The sequence below is a fragment of the Lithobates pipiens genome, unplaced genomic scaffold, assembly GCF_037356315.1.
Source record: "Lithobates pipiens isolate NorthernLeopardFrog02 unplaced genomic scaffold, aLitPip1_a1.2 Scaffold_16, whole genome shotgun sequence".
NCBI lineage: Eukaryota > Metazoa > Chordata > Amphibia > Anura > Ranidae > Lithobates > Lithobates pipiens.
Window position 1 is genome coordinate 477362680 of NW_027507748.1, and position 17253 is coordinate 477379932.

The following is a 17253-nucleotide window of genomic DNA, read 5'->3' on the forward strand; positions in this document are numbered from 1 at the left end:
TGTTATTTTACCTTTATCGTTTTAAATTAAGATTTAATGTTTGCCTGATCAAATATATTGAAGAAAAAAAAATGTAAGCACACATCAAAACCACCCATCATAATATGATTACCCACCTAATATTAAGTAGGTTCCCCTTATGCTGCCAAAACCATCCTGACCCATTGGGGCATGAACGCCACTAGGTCTCTGAAGGCATAGTGTGGTATCTAGCACTATGCAGTCGGTAGCAGATCCTTTAGTCCTGTAAGATGCTTGATGGATTGGGATCTGGAGAATTTGTAGGCCAACTCAACACCTCCAAACTCGTGTTCCTCAAACCATTTTTAAACCATTTTTGCAGTGTGCCAGGGTGCATTATCCTGCTGAAAGAGACCACTGCCATCAGGGAATACCATTTCCATGAAGTGGTGTACTTTGTCACCAACAATGTTTAAGTAGGTGGTATGTGTCATAGTAACATCCCTGGGAATGGCAGGTATTACACTGCCTCCACTGGCTTGCTTTCTTCCCATACTGCACCCTGGTACCATCTCTTCCCCAGGTAAGCATGGCACACACCCTGTCTACAGGATCTGAAAGGAAATGTCATTCATGAGTCCAGGCCACCTTCTTCCATTGTTCTATGGTCCTGTTCTGATGCTCAGATGCCTATTGTACAGCAACAAACAGTAATGCCCTTTTCTTTAATAGTACATCATGGGACACAGAGCCATAGTAGTTACTATGTGGGTTATAGGCCACCTTCAGGTGCTGAACACTGGCACACCCTAAACAGGAAGTTGCCTCCCTATATAACCCATCCCATACCAGGAGTACTTCAGTTTTTTCACCTGTGTCTAAGGCGGGTAGGGAACCTCAGCTCTCCAGCTGTTTTGAAACTACAAGTCCCATGAGACATTGCAAGATCCTAACAATCACAGGCATGGCTCCTAGAGGCAGAGGCATGATGGGATTTGTATTTTCAAAACAGCTGGAGAGCCGAGGTTCCCTACCCCTGTGTTGATCACGAGTGAAGATGTGCTGTGCTAAGCTCCACTGAGCAATCCTTGCTTGGGCTAGCTATGCAGCCGGATCCATTCAAAGTGTCTTTTAGGCCAAATTGAATGGTACCCGGGCCTCATGGTGGAAGAAAAAAGGTTTTGCCTGTAACGCTTTTCTTTTTAGAAAGCTGGACTCAGGACTGGGATCCAGTACTTTGGTATTTTAAGCCATAAAGTTTTACTGGCGGGGTGCTATTATAGGTCCAGGAGTTGGTTGGTTCCCGGTTCCTGAAGGTTTGTTAACGGAACCCACCATGAAGGGTGAAGATTGGGTCTGTTGGTTTTACCACAGAAAACCCTGCAGCGGGAAAGGTAAGTGGAGTTTTTCTAAGAAATGTTTAAATGTTTCTTATGAAATGTCTCCTTTAACCACTTGACCACTGGGCACTTAAACCCCCCTTAATAACCAGACCAATTTTCAGCTTTTGGTGCTCTCACATTTTGAAAGACAATTACTCAGTCATGCAACACTGTACCTATATGAAGATTTTGTCCTTTTTTCACACAAATAGAGCTTTCTTTTGGTGGTATTTAATCACCGCTGGGTTTTTTATTTTTTGTGCTATAAGAAAAAAGACTGAAAATTCTATAAAACAAATGAATTTTTCTTTGTTTCCGTTATAAAATTTAGCAAATTAGTTATTTATTTTCCTACATCAGGGGACACAGAGCCATAGTAATAACTATGTGGGTTATATCGGCATATCAGGTGCTGGACCCTGGCACGCCCATTAAGGCGTGAACTTCCCCTATATATCCCCTCCCATTACTGGGATTCTTCGGTTTTTTCACCAGTGTCTAAGGTGTTGGGCACATGTAAGGATGTGTGTACTGAGCTCCACGGGCAGTTATCCTTTGAGAGCCAGCCATCCTGACTGGATCCATTCTGATGTCTCCGTAATGGACTAAATGAACGGTACCCAGGCCTAGTCATCCGAAAGATGTTAGGTTTTGCTTGCAAATGCTTTTAAAGCTGGACCCTGGGATCCAGTACTTCTTGGTAGTAAGGCTAATAAAAGTTTGCTGGCAGGGTCTTCTTGTGGGTCCAGGATTGCGGGATTACCTGAGTGTACCCCTGTTCCTGAAGGTTTCCTTTCAAGGTCTCGAAGCCTACCGTGAAGGGCAAAGATTGTTTGTTTTGTTTATCTCTGACAAACCCTGCTACGAGGAAAGGTAGGGGAGATAATCTCTCCTTCCATGTATTGTGTTGTCATGTCTATGTGTCACCACTGGAGGCTGTATTGAGCACTCACCATTCTGATGCTGGAAATGGCAGAAGCTCCACTCTCCTCCCCGTTCAAGCCAGCTCAGACCCTCAGGTATGAAGGGGGGTCTGATCACTTCCTGGGCCCCCAGATTTTGATCTATTTGAATGCCAGCCAGCTGTCTTTTTCTTTAAAAAAGGAAAAAAGTTTTTTTGGGCAAGTCGCGGCCACTCGTCGAGCGGAGGATTTACCTGCCCCCCACCACCGCCGCTTGCCATGATGCCGGTGCTCACGTGGGAGATTTGCTTCCCTATTTGAAACAGGAAGGGGGTGTGACACCAGCCACACGTGTAGAAAGTAGTTGGAGCTCTGCAAGAGAAGCTACAGCCTGGTGGTGCAGGGACAGAGCAGAGTGGTTGCTGGTCAGGTTTGATGACAGACATTTTCCTTTTGGCAACATTGTACTGTATAGCTAGGATTAATTGCAGTTATTGTACTGTACTATAGCCTAGCAAGTGAAACATTATTTTGCTGGTACTGCCTCTGCTTTGTACTGTAAGCTATGAGTGACAAAGGGACCAGGAACGCCTCTAAGGCTTCTAAGAGGTTAATGGTATACAACAAACTAAAAACCCTTCCAAAAGAATGTCTTCCTCACCGAGAGGTAGAAAGAAAAATACAGCCAGTCAGATGAAGCAGTCAAGGGTAGAACACTTCTGTCCCTGTGTATTTCATACAAACAGGTTTTTATTCTACCATTTAAAAGATCATTGCTATGATGTCTCTCCATAGTAGGACTAGGACCATCTGATCCTCTGGGCCCTTTTGTTGAGGTGCAGGAGGCTGGGGATCAGGTAGATCTTCCCAAATATTGGAAAATGCTTATTTTTCCTCTTCAGAGGATCCTAACAGGGAGGGAGTGGCCGCACAGGTAAGGTGTTTGTCTACTCCCTTACTTAACCCTTCTGTTGCCTGTCACAGGCTCTTGAGGTATCTACCTCTAATAGGGTTCATTTGAACCTCCACCACCTGGGGATGTTTTTTCCTATTCATGCATAGCTTATGTATTCTGAATAGGAACGTTTCTATGAAAGAAATGGGGGGTTCCAGCTATTAATGCTGCAGTCACCTCAGTGAGCAGTGTCTTGCATGTCCAGTGGATAATGCACTGATGTTAAAGGATCCAGCAAGTGAAGGTTGGATTTTCCTTTTAAAGACTAGATATTTTGCAGTTATGGCTGCAATTGGAGTAGCTCAGTTCATTAACCCTCTAACGTCTGCTCCACTATTGTGGTGGATCACATTTTGAGTCACGTCAATGCATTGTAATGTGGACTCCAAGGGGTTAAGGAACTGGTGTGAGATACCTGAAAGTTCTACCTAATCAGCTGGCCCGGCAAGGGGCTGGTGTATTTGATGCACTGTGTCTCACAGATGCTATGAAGGACTCGATCGTTTAAGCCCTATGGCTTATATTTGGACTAGTGCATTTTTGCAGAGGTCCATGGCTGAGATATTGATCAGCCGAGGCACCAGGTGAAAACCCTTAGCCAGTCTGTGTCCTTTCCTGGGGTACGACTATTTAGAATGGATAAGTACATCCAAAAGGGGTAAAGCTTTACCAATGAAGGAGTTCTCCTTTAATCATGCAGCCTCTCCTAATGCCTGGGGTATCTGCCTTTAGGCGGTCTCAACAGGGGCAGCACCAGGATCTTGGGGCAGAAAGCCCACGAAGCAGAATGCTGAGGCCTTCTTATGAAGGAGCACCCCCACTCGTTTGAGTGAGGGGAAAGGTCCTGCGATTCTCAAAGTCTGGCAGGAACAATGTTAAGAGCAGAGTGATTTCTGCGATTTTAATTTTTTTTTCCTCTAGGTTACATGTAGAGTTTCAAGAGCCCGGAGGGCCCAATTGGCTTTCGATCTGAGGGTTCTGGTCCTGTTTGGGTGCTGCTTGTGGGGTCCTTGGGGCTGCTGATGCAGCAGTCTTTATGCGAAAGTGTCCGTCTCCTCAGAGAATGCTCCTAAGGTTCCATAAAAAAAAGAAAGAAGTGTCCCAGTTGGTGATATCAGAGATTCCCTTAGTGGAACGGGTTTTTGGCTCAAACCTTTTTAAGGTCCCAGAGCCAAGCAGAGAGGTAAGACCCACTGAATCCGGCACTTAAACATCCGAACCCTTCATAATTCGATCGGCTGTGTCCATCCTGCAAGGAGGGGAGTTGCATATCTCCATGTGCCAAAGTTTCCGCTTACCAGAAATCTCTGCATTTTGAAATATAAAATTATTTTATTATTATTAAATATATATTTTTATATTATTTGTATATGCCTGTAGCTGCAGGCATCATTCAGATATCCCTGCACAAAGTCCAGGATGTCATATGATGGCCAGCGGGCGGGAAGTGGTTAAAATGTTTTTTTTTGTTTTTTAATCACAAAGTTGTCCATTTCTAACACATAGCAAAAATTACACCCCAAAATAGATTCTCCTACTCCTGAATACAGTGATATCACATGTGTGAGACTTCCACAGCCTGGCCACATACAGAGGCCGAGTATGGCTGAGTATTGCAGGGTATCTCCAAGTATGGCAGTTTATTGCAGAGTATTGGCTGGGTATTGCAAAGTATTGGCTGTGGGCACTACAGATCTAGCCCACAGCGCTCCTACCACCGATCTCTCCCCCTCCACTGTGCCAATTGGTACATTGAGGGGAGGGAGGAACTGGCGTCATCACATGACGTTGGTTTGTTTACAAGTGATCGCTCCATCATTTGATGGAGCGATCACGTGGTTAACGGCCACGATGAGGTCCGGATGTTCTCGAGTGCGCACAAGAGCGGAATTCTGGGATGTCACTGTACGCCCTCCCACCAGCGCGAATCGGGGAAGTTCTGTGCTGGCCGTGTCCCCTGGACACAGCTAGTCACAGATCGCTGTAAACGGCCAATCACAGCGGCCGTTTACAGTGCGATCGGCGTGCCCAATGAGAGATGATCTCATATGTAAATATATGAGATCATCTCTCATTGCCGGTTCTCCCTCCTCACACAGAAAGTGTGTGAGGAGGGAGAGATTAGCGGCTGCAGAGGCCATAAGTAATCTGTCCCCAGTGTGCCACCTGTCAGTGCCATTTGCCCCAGTGCCATCTGTCCCCAGTGCCATGTATAATGCCATCTGTGATCAGTGCCATATCACTGTCACGTGTCATTAGTGCCACCTGTTATCAGTGTCACATGTCATCAATGCCATGTATCAGTGCCATCTGTGCCACATCAGTGTCACGTGTCATCAGTGCTACGTCAGTATCACTGTCCTGGTGCTCCAGGGCCTTCAAAAGTGTAATAGTCAACAAGTTAGATGTGTAACTTATGCTCCTAGAACACGTGACTGCGCTCCCTGCATGTTGGGCCTCTCTAAGTGACCAGGCTATGGAAAAGTCCCACACATGTGGTATCATAATACTCAGGTGGAGTAGCAGAATTTATTTTGGGGCGTCATCTGTGGTATACACATGCCATGTGAGAGAAATTACTTATTACAATGACAATTTTGTGAAAAATAAAAAATAAATCTTCATTTTGCAAAGAATTGTGGGAAAAAAATGACAACACCAAAAAGCTCACATGCCTCTTACTAAATACCTTGGAATGTCTACTTTCAAAAAATGGGTCATTTGGGGGGTATTTGTACTGTCCTGGCTTGTTCAGGTCGCAAGAAATAGGCCACCAGTACATCAGATGTGATCAATTTTGTATGATTTGCACCATAGCTTGTAGACTCTAACTTTCACAAAGACCAAATAATATCCACTAATTTGGGTTATTTTTACCAAAGATATGTGGCAGTATAAATTGTGGCCAAAATTCGGGAAAAATAAATAATAATTTGCAAAATGTTATCATAGAAACAAAGAAAAATGTGGGGTTCTTTTTTCATTTATAGCGCAAAAAATAAAAAACCCAGAGGTGATCAAATACCACCAAAAGAAAGCTCTATTTGTGTGGAAAAAAGCACAAAAAATTAATTTGGGTAGTGTTACATGACTGAGTAATTGTCATTCAAAGTGTGAGAGAACCGAAAGCTGAAAATTGGTCTGGTCACGAGGGGTGTTTAAGTGCCCAGTGGTTAACTGGTTAAAAAATAAATAAAAAACTTAAATGTTGTCATACCTAAGTGTCACCTCTGCGGGCTGTATGGAGCACACATACCTTCTCATGCTTTCCTCAGATCATGCTGTGTCAGGAAGCAGCAGGCTCTTTTTTCCTCCGGCGAGCAGCTCAGATCTCCGGTTAGTTTGGGAGGGTTTTTGCTCCTGGGTTAAGCTCTTCACAGGGAAAGAAAGATCTAAAACGATTGGTGATGCCGTTTTCTTCCACCGCCCCTGCACGGCAGCGGCTTTCAGGTTTCCCTCTCAGCATCCCTCCCTCATACACAAGCCGATCCCATCAGATCAGAGGCCCGCACTCACGCGGGAAAGCTCTCTTTTGAAAAAAAAGGAGGGGGTACGAAGTGAGGAGGGGATGGGGCTTAGCGCAGCGTTGGCGTCCTCCAACGTCCAGCGTGGGAGTATGTTTTAAAAAAAAAAAAAAAAAAAAACTCCATCTATGCTGGCTGCAATTTGTCGCAGGGACACAAGAGCAAAGACGGGCATGAAAGAGGTTTGATGACACAGGCATTCCTATTTATGGGCTTTCCTATTTTGAGGCTGAGCATTAATAGCAGTGGCAGTGGCTGGACTATTGAAGGACATTAAGTACTCTACAACCTACTATTAACTTGTCTTTTCCCATACTTTTCTAGTTTATAAAACCCTACTAGGCACACTGATATAAAGTTAATTATGAAAACACACACACACAAACTGCTGCTAGTAAAACACTATCATATTTATTTCCCAAGAAATTAGGAAAGCTAACATAAAGTATTAAAAAGACATTACAATATCACAAAGCTTACAATCAGAACATATAATACAAGAATATGAAAGATACTTATCACACGGTCCTCCGTGAAGCTTTGCTGCATCGGCTAGGCTCAGACCAGGAGAGGGCCTTCACCATGAGGTTTAGGCCAGAGCCATCACCCAGAGTAGGCCTCAAGATCGCTGACTCATCAGGTCAGCAGAAACACAGCCTCATGAGGGGCTCTGTGCAGCGAACAGAGACAGAGCTCCCTGTAACAGCCCCCTTTTTTTTTTTTTTTAAACAATCGTACACCATCCAAACCGCATCATACTGCCAGTCCCATTTGCTTCAGACCAATCAGTGTTCACATGACAGCCCTCCTTATATTACTGACTGTCCTGCCATACCTGGCTTCTGGGGACAGTATTGCAGTCTGTGTGCCCTGGGCCGTCTTCATCATCAATCTATTTGAAGCTTTGTGCACACCAGGCGGGCTGAAGATAACTCCTTTTGCTATGCAGATTCTGTTTGGTGCCACATTCCTCTATACCTTTTAAACGTGTGGGACTGCAAGTGTCAATATGGCTGAGCTTGGTTGTACAAACAGATGTGTAGAAACTTTAGATACGTAACATTAATTCATGTTCAATTCCAACATCTATTGCTCAAGCAGTGGATGCAATCCTTCTGGTAGTACCTCTGCTTTTGTGCATCGGGCTGTGGTTGAAAGGGGGGGTATAAACACCCCAAAAGAGGCCATGGAATGTTTACAACACTGCAGCCCCTGCCTGTATTTTGAAAAAAGTTTTTTTTCTCAGCCATGATAGGATGGGAAAAGGGTTTGCGACTTTAATTGCATCCCAGATTGAGAAAAAATGCGGCAGATTCCATTCCATTACTCTAGGACCCTCAAACTGAGGATCTGGGGGTGGGACCGTGAACAGGCTGATGACTCCTTCTGAGGGGTCATATGCGGAAGATCAGCTTCACGTTGTTGGTGCAATTTCTTACTGAATTGGTCCGCTCCACATTTTATACTACCCTTTACTGAGTGTCCTCTTGTTTTGGGTTTGCTAAAGCCTCCTCAAAGCTGTGCATGCCTTTCCTGTCCATTCATTGTTGTGAAAGTTCATATATTCTGAGTAAGATCACCCAGATAAGCATTTTTTCCCTCCTAAAAAGTTTTTCATACTTTATCCAATGGAGGAAAAAACTTTCCTGGTGCATCATGGCAGCATACATATGGGTTGGGACTCCATCCCCACAACCTGATGGACTGGTTAACTATAAATCAAAGACAGACCCAACTCACAGCATTCTCCTTTTTTTCCTCACCTGATCACTGGAATCGCGAAGTATCCCTTACCGTTTATCGCCCCAGCCAGGTTCAGCCTCTCCTGGGTGGAAGTCCTTCCTGTACAGCCTCTAAATGAGCTAGATGATTGGAGCCCCATTCTGGTTGTCCGGGGGGCATATTGCAGCCTCTCCTGGTGGAAATCCTTCCTGTACAGCCTCTAAATGAGCTAGATGGTTGGAGCCCCATTCTGGTGGTGCAGGCTTCTCAAAGAAAGCTTTAAACAATCTTTGACGTAGGTGACAGTGTTTCCTTTTTTCTTTTCAATATGCTTCTTACTTCTCTGTGTGTTATGGGCGTTTGCCATTCCCAAGATGGCTGCAACAGTGCAAGTATACTCTGGGCATGAGAGGCAGGAAGTGATGCAGCCTCGGTGTTTCCTGGCTAGAGCTTTTCCAGGATGGTGATCTGAACAGGCTCAGGCACTGTTATCATCAGTAATGGCAAATGTGAGTTTTAAATGGTTTTATGGCATTTTTGAGCAACAATGGTGCAGCTCTCTACTCATGCATGCTGCATGCTGGATGCTTATGTGGTCTTTGTTTGCACGTATGTTTTCCCTTTTTTTTATGGCTTTCACCTATGTTTTTTCCCCATCTCCTCTCAGTGCTGCTCTAGGTTCATTGTGCTCTTTATGGCATTCATCTGGGATCTGTGTTGGGCTCAGTTTCCACTAGTGCAACTTGTCACTGCAAAGTCGCATGACAAGCCGTACCCCATGATTTCCAATGAGTGCCTTTCATATCTGTGTTCATAGACCTTAAGAATACAACAGGCATTGCTTCAAGTCGCATCAAATTTGTGACAAAATCATGCGACTTTCAGGTCGCAATAGTTTTTCATTTTAGTCTGCTGCTTTGCTCTGTTTCTATGGGAAATGCTGTCCAGTCAGACCACCCATTGTATTTAAGGTATAGGTATTAGGGATTCAAGTAGTGAATATTGAGAAAAAGAGAGCCAATATCTATAGTACTGTAAGGACTACAAGATGGAGGGAGCCTTCTGATGGTCAAGACAAGTCACCATCTAAGAACAGACATTGAGGCAATGTTGATTAAATCTCATCACCTCACCCCTCATTATCATTGCTCCACGTTTACAAACATCACAAGTTAGCAGCCCTAATGGTTGCTGCATTTGTTGTGGAAAGTCATTGCCTGCCAAGCTAGTGTGTCAAATCTGCCTGGAACAAGCACTATACAGCCCTGCAAGGACCTCAAGATGTAGAGAGCCTGCTAAAAGCCAGAACCATCACTGTTCAAAGCGCAGATATACAGGCAACATTGATCAATGTCATCATCTCACCTTTCATTTTGTTTGCTCCCAGTTTACAAACACCACAGATTACCAGCCCTAATGGTTGCTGCATTTGTGGTGGAAAGTCATCGCTTGACAAGCTACAGTGTATAAATTGCCTAGCATTTGCAACCAAAACCAGTAGGTGGTGTCCAAATAGGAAAGCTTGCCATGAGAAGAAAGCGTTAAAGGGGCCACAAGCTTTGTAGATTGCCTTATAGAGGCTTTTTGCAAGGGCAGCTAAGGACACAATTGTCTGGGTTGAAGGTTAGAAAGTACTAATTTTCTTCACTGAACAATTGGAAGAGTCCAGGAAGAATTGAAGGGGTCATAGAAAAATGCCCTTATAAACAGGCTGTCAAAACTGTATACCCTGAAAAAGCTAGAGGTAAACCTGTTGCAGTCTCGTTCGAGGATGGATACATCATGACTGTAGCTGGCAAGACATGTCAAATTCAAGGAGGCTGGAGCCTGAAAATTAGGTCTAGCTCTGAAGTGCTCCTACATACTGTAGCATCTGCAAGTGCTGGCACACCAGCAATAACCAGCCCATATGCTGAATGAGTCTAATGGGAGTGGTTTCATAATTGTCTGCCAGCTGCTGCACCTGTAGGACTCTGAGGAAAGTGGCAGGGTCTGCATCCCTTTAGAAGTGATTCCCTATTGGGAGTATGTTATCAAAAATTTAATTTTCATTGTAGTGGATGCCAAAAAATCTGACTTTTATCTTGGTGCAGACTTCTGGCAAAATCAGTGAACCAGTCCTACAAACAGTAAATTATGTTTCAGGGGCTTGTTCTGTACACATTTTGTGTACAGAGCACCACCAGATAGTCATGTTTCATCGCATTTTATGAAAAATTGCAACCCTACAGATTAAAAAAAGAAAAAGTGGAGTAACCCTTTAAATAAGCCTTCTGGAAGAAGTGAAGAGACAAGGTGGTAACAGCTTTGTAAGAGCTGAAATTGGCGACCTACTCCATGGTGGATGTTTCAGACATCAATTGATGGTTTTTCAAGAGCAGTGTTCCCAGCGGTCACGGCAAGGAGTGCATTATAGCTGAAGCCATGGTTGGTGGATCCTTCCAAAAAATAAAAATAATGGTGCAAGACAGCAGAACACAGATCCAATCTATTTGGGAGCAGACAGGATACAGCCATACAGGTCCAGCATACAGGTGGTGGCTCCCAAGTAGACACCAGGAGGCAAAATCCTACAAACCGGGAAAAAGATTAGTAAACTAACTAGAGAAGTACCCAATCTTCATTACTGAAGCCTTACCATAAATATCTAAGGCTCTTGTCTTAGGAGAACAGCGGAAGTGCTTTCTTAAGGGTGCACCAAACCAGGGGGTGCCTGTGCGAAGCTTTACGCACTCACCTGGAGGAAAAACCTTCAGGATCAGTGGGCCATATCAGCTATATTAGCGTCACATTGGTGGAAGTTTAAGGGAGGTCCGCCTTTCTGGTACAATAATTTTTAGTAAAAAAGTATAACATGACAAACTCATCCATGCAGGAGCATAATTCAATGAGCATACCGATCATATAACATTGACAGGTGGGAAGTCCACCTTTCAATCTCTTCCAGTCAGCCAGGCTACCGGTGTTGATGGAAAAGTAAAAATTCTGTTCCAGTTTATAGCTGCATTAAAAGGGAAAAAAATAAAAATTAAGAGCAACCATGAATGTTCCAGTTACCCACGGGTAATCTGTGCCCAGTGCTAAAGTTAAAAAAATAAATAAAATGTTGTCAATATTTTGACAAACAGCACAGGAAGTTAGAGTCATGCAAGATGGAAAACCTCCAATCAATTATATTATTTATAAATCTGGGAAACTGGATTCTCCCGTAGGTTTATCAGACACCTACTTGTCCCAATTCTTCCTCAATTCCTCTACCAGTTGAGTTCCTCCCCTTTGGTCTGTACATCTCCCCCAGGGCATTCACAAGGTCTTATTGTCTGCAATAGCGATGGGAAAGATTCAGTAGAACTTGCACAAGGGAATTTCCATCCTCTGATAGAGAAAGTCAAAGGTGCTTTGGTAGTGAAGTCTCTTCCAGCAGAACAGTGCTGGAGTATCCTTGGTTCTTCATACCTAACCAATTTGTTTTCAGATGGAACATTATCACATCAGACCCCAGCTAGAAGGGTTGGGTGACTCATTTCAAAGACCAGGCTGCTTAAGGTCATGGGATATTAGACTTATGAGGAATAGTATTGAATTTTCTTGAACTGAGTAGTGTTCAAAGCACTTCTGACATTCACTCCTTTTATCAAGAGGAGCAAGATTTTTACTGTGCCTAGACAGCAGTGGAAGGTTAGAATTCTTAGTCTGTCAGTGGAGCTTCCTGTATCAATAATTGCAAATATACTATTTTGGCTTAGGAGGCTTGTGTGTGTGTCTCTCTCTCTCTCCTACTCTTAAGCATTGAATCACCACCGCCATTTCCAGTGATGACGGATTCTCTCTCTCATGGACAGTTTTGCCATCCAGCTCCTAGAGATTACTTTTGATGGCCTGGAAGTTGAGAGGCAGTGGCTACCAAGTCAAGTATGCTCAGTGCAGGTAGTGCCTACCCTGTGTCAAAGCAGAGAGGTCTTCATGAATAAGATCTACCTAGGAATATGGCAAAACAATGCAGATCTCACAACAAAAGCCTGGAGTCCTTTATCACCTAAACCAGCCAAGGTCCCACAGTTCTTACAACTGGGGCTGAACAGGGGCCTAGGTTGAAATATGTTTAAAGCTCAAAGTTCAGCCTTGTCTGAATTTGCAGGGGGTTAAGGAGTCCTTGACCCTTTAGTGATGCAATTCTTAAAAGGCTTGCATGAAGTTATAGGCCTCCCAGGAAACCATTATTCCCTATGTGGAACTTGCTTATGGTCCCCATTTCTATCAAGGCCTCATTTCTATCCTACAGAATTGACTACACTCTGCAAACCCTAAAGACCATATTTCTTTTTGCTACAACCTCTGTGAAGGGTGGCGGAACTGCAGGCTTTGTACTCAGGGAGCCTCACTTATCATTATACCCGGACAGAATAGTCCTAAAACTCCAGACTGCTTTTATCCATCCTTCCAATTTAACCAGGAAGTCAATTTGCCGTCTTGGTTGAGTGAGAGAACCACATCACCTGGATGTTGAGCTAATGCTGGTGACCTGCTTTGCAGCTACCTTTCCATTCGGGAAAGCTAAAATATGTTCTTGGTTCCAGCGTGGCTTAAGACAGGGTCAGTCAGCATCAATACGTTCAGTCACCTCCTAGATTAAAACAATTAAGAGCCTACTCTCCAGGGCCTTCCTGTTTTGGAGATCTTAGGAGCACATTTTAACTAGGGCAGTGCCAGCTCTGTGGACAGCTCAGCGCTGAGTGTCTCCTAAGGTTATCTGCAAGTCAGCAATATGGTCCTCCCAGGATACCTTCCTTACACTTTCATAGGTGAACCCGGCTCACGACAGTAAAATTTGGAAAAATCATGGTGCATACTTGCGCTACTGATGATTACAAATTTTTCTTGCCCCCTCCCGTATGACGAGATAGTCCCCATATGTATGCTGCCATTATGCACCAGGAAAACGGAAAATTGTATACTCACCTTTCTGTAATTTTTCCTTTCCTGGTGCATCTTCATGGCAGCATACAGATGCCCACCCAAATGGTGAGAGTTACAGAGAATGCTTGAGTTATAGTTAACCAGTCCTATCAGGTTGTGGGGGCGGAGTCACAACCCATCTGTATGCTGCCATGAAGATGCACCAGGAAAGGAAAAATTACAGAAAGGTGAGTATACAATTTTTACGTTTTCTAAATGTGGAAGATACCAGCAATTGACGCTGCTATATTTTCTGATTAAAAGTTTGACTTGTCCGGCAGACAATTCTCAAATACTTAGGGATCCAACGGATAAAGAGTTGGAATAAAAACAAAAATATATATATATATATATATATATATTGTTTTCCTGACAGGTTGAGTGTCTTAGCCTCTGCTGACAGTAATTGGTATATGTCAAATCCTAGAGAGACCAGTTTTAAATGGGTGCTCAAAGTTATCCCTGTTTAGCAGGCCCAGGTTCTGGCAAGCTCCTAGTAGCTTTATGTTGGCAATATACGCTATGAGAGATTTTATCTTCAGGTTTCATGCCATTTGCTGGGCTGGTACATATTAATAGAATACTATGGTTGAAAAATTGGTCAGCCAAAGCGTCATATATAAAAAAACTAAAAAAACTATAAAAAAAAAATCCTGGCTGGTTTTCCTTTTTGCGGTGGACAGCTGTTTGGGATATCTTGGATAATTCAGCCAAAGAATTTTTAGTGGAAAGGTACCACTTTGCCATTTAAGAAAAGGAGTAAATGTATTTAATTTAACCACTTTGCATCCAGGCCAATTCTGACACTTTGCTCCTACATGTAAAAATCATAATTTTTTTGCTAGAAAATTACCGTATTGGCGTATAATACGCAGCCCAACTTTAGGAGGGAAGTTTAAGGGAAAAAAAACTTACATTTAAATGCCCATCAATGCAGCCTTGTCCAGTGTCTTTGCAGCCCTGTGTCTCTGCAGCTTCATTGCAGGAATTAAAAATTGGTGCCGATCGCTGATTGGGAGCGGAGCGAGCGCCGCCGACATAAACAAAGCTGAATGTACTGCCCACATGACCGTGAGCGGAGCCGAGACTAGCCGAATGTACTTGGCACTTGGCTTTGTGTATGTCGGCGATGCTCGCTGTGCCCTGCTCACAGTCATGCCCATGGACATAACACAGGTCCAATGGCGGGACAGGGCGTGACTGTGAGCAGAGCGAGCACCGCCGACATCGGGGATCGGCGTATAACAGGCACCCACGATTTTCCACTGATTTTAAGGGGAAAAAGTGTGTGTTATACGCCGATAAATAAGGTAGATTGAACCTCCAAACATTATATATGGTTTTTTTTTTGGTTTTTTTTAAGCAAAGACCCTAGAGAATACAATGGCGGTCTTTGCAATTTTTATCTCGCACGGTATTTGCACAGCAATTTTGCAAATGTATATTTTTTTTGAAAAATAAAACAGTAAAACCCCACATCTCACCTCTGGGCTGGGAAGCCTAAAATAAAAAAAATAAAACAATCACGGCTTCCCAGCCGAGATGGCACCGTTTTTTTGAATGCAGAGGCCGGGCATGACGTCATAACATCGCGCCTGGCCTCCGAAATCATAGAGACTCCAACATCTGGGGCCGGCTAATCTGTTCTCCGACTCACTGAGCACAGCGATGAGTCGGTGGAAGCACCGGAGGGTGGCAGGAGGGGGTCACCTCCTTCCGCCGCCCGTAAGAACAATCAAGCGGCGCAACAACAATTGTTCTTATGGTGTAGGGAATCGCCGGCTGAAAATGCAGATATCTAAATGATGCCTGTAGCTATAGGCATCATTCAGATATGCCACCACAAAGCCAATGAAAGCCTACTGACGGCAAGTGGTTAAACAAGCTCCTTTTCCAGTGCCAGGGGCATCAGCCTCCAGGCAGTCACGACGGCTTCTGTCAAGTTCAAGAGGCAATCCTCAGGGACAAAAGAAACCTACAAACAAGATACTAAAGCCCCCCGCTCGATCGGGGGGGAAGGACTTCTGCAGTTCTCAAGGGTCTGGCAGAAAGAAGATCGAGACAGATGGGTAGCTTCTTCAATAACTCTAGAGTACAATCTGGGGTTTCAAGAGTTCCTGTCTCCTCGTTTTCTCAGAGCAAACGTTCCTAAGATCCAGAGAAAAAAAAGTCTCTCTTCTAGCATTGGACCCCATGAAAGAGCTGGAGTTTTTTCACGGCAAAATCAAATGGAGATGTCAAACCCATTTTGAATCTCGGGAATCGAAACCGTTTTTTTCATGAAGTCAATCCAATCAGTTGTCTCCGTCTTACAAGGAGGGGAACTTTTTACACCAATCAACGTCAAGGGTGCATACCTCCATGGGCATATTTCCCCGCTCACTAGAATTATTTACTTTTTAAGGTAAAAAATCTTAATTTTCAGTTTGTAGCTCTTCTTTCGGTCTAGCTACTGCACCTTGAGTGTTTACAAAGGTTTTGGCTCCTCCTTTAGCTAGACTAAGGGCCCAAGGTATAATGATAATAGTTTACTTAGACAATTGGCTCTTGATATTCTAGTCGGTTTCCCACTTAGACCAAAGTATGGTCACCACATTTAACTACCTGGAATACCTAGGTTGGATACTCAACCCAGAGAAATCTTCCTTAAAACCATTAAGGAGATTAAAATACTTGGGTCTGTTCATAGATACACCCAGAAAAGGGTATTTTTGCCACAGGAACTGATTAAAGTAGTCAAGGCCAGATGAATCCTTCTATTCAGCTTGCATGAGGGAAAGATGGTGTCTTCATTCAAAGCTGTTCCTTATGCTCAGTTTCATTCGAGACTGCTGCAAAACGGTATCTTATCGGCTTGGAACAAGAGGGTTCAAGCTCTAGATTTTCCAGTGTGTCTGACTCCAAAGGTGCCCCGGAGCCTCAGTTATGGTTAATGGTTAAAAAACTGCAAAGGGGAAAAATCCTTCCTACAGTTACCTGGGAAGTGGTAACAACATATACCAACCTTTTTTTAGGTTGGGGAGCAGTCCTGAAAGAGATAAGTTGTCCAGATCAGAAATGACCTTGCCTATTAACATTATACAGATTCGGGCAGAGGGCTTGGTCCTGAGGGCCTGGACGTTTAATTTGTGGAGCTGTCCTGTCAGGATCCAATCCAACAATGCCACAGCAGTGGCCTATATCAATCACCAAGGGGGCAGCCCAGAGAGAGGTGAATCATATCCTATCTTGGGCAGAAAACAATGTACCTTGCCTATTGGCAGTTTTTCATTCTAGGAATAGAAAATTGGCAAGCAGTCTATTTAAGTCGCCAGCAGTTGTTCCCGGGAGAATGGTTCCTTCACCCCGATATCTTCTGACAATAGGTCAAAGATGAGGGATTCCAGACGTAGATCTGTTTGCGTCCAGGTTCAACAGAGAGATTGCCAACTTTGTGTTAAGAACAAAGGATCCACTAGCATGCAGAACAGGTGCCTTGGTGTTCTCACGGTATCAGTTTTACTGTTTAATGCATTCCCTCCTTTTCTGCCTGCATCCACAACTTCTTTGCAGGATCAAGCAGGAAGGGAAGTCAGTGATTCTTGTGGCTCAGCGTGGCCCAGAAGATCTTGGTATGCAGAGATCATAAGGTTGGCGGTAGTGGCCTCATGGACCCTTCCACCATGTCTAGACCTTCTCTCGCAAGGTCCTGTATTCCATTTTACCCTTCAAATGCTAAATTGCACAGTTTGGCTATTGAGACCCACATTCTGAGGAAACATGGGCTGTCGGGTTCAGTGGTATCTACCTTGGTTGATGCAAGGAAGCCTGCTTCCATAATCCTATATTATGGCGTCTGGAAGGCATATGTC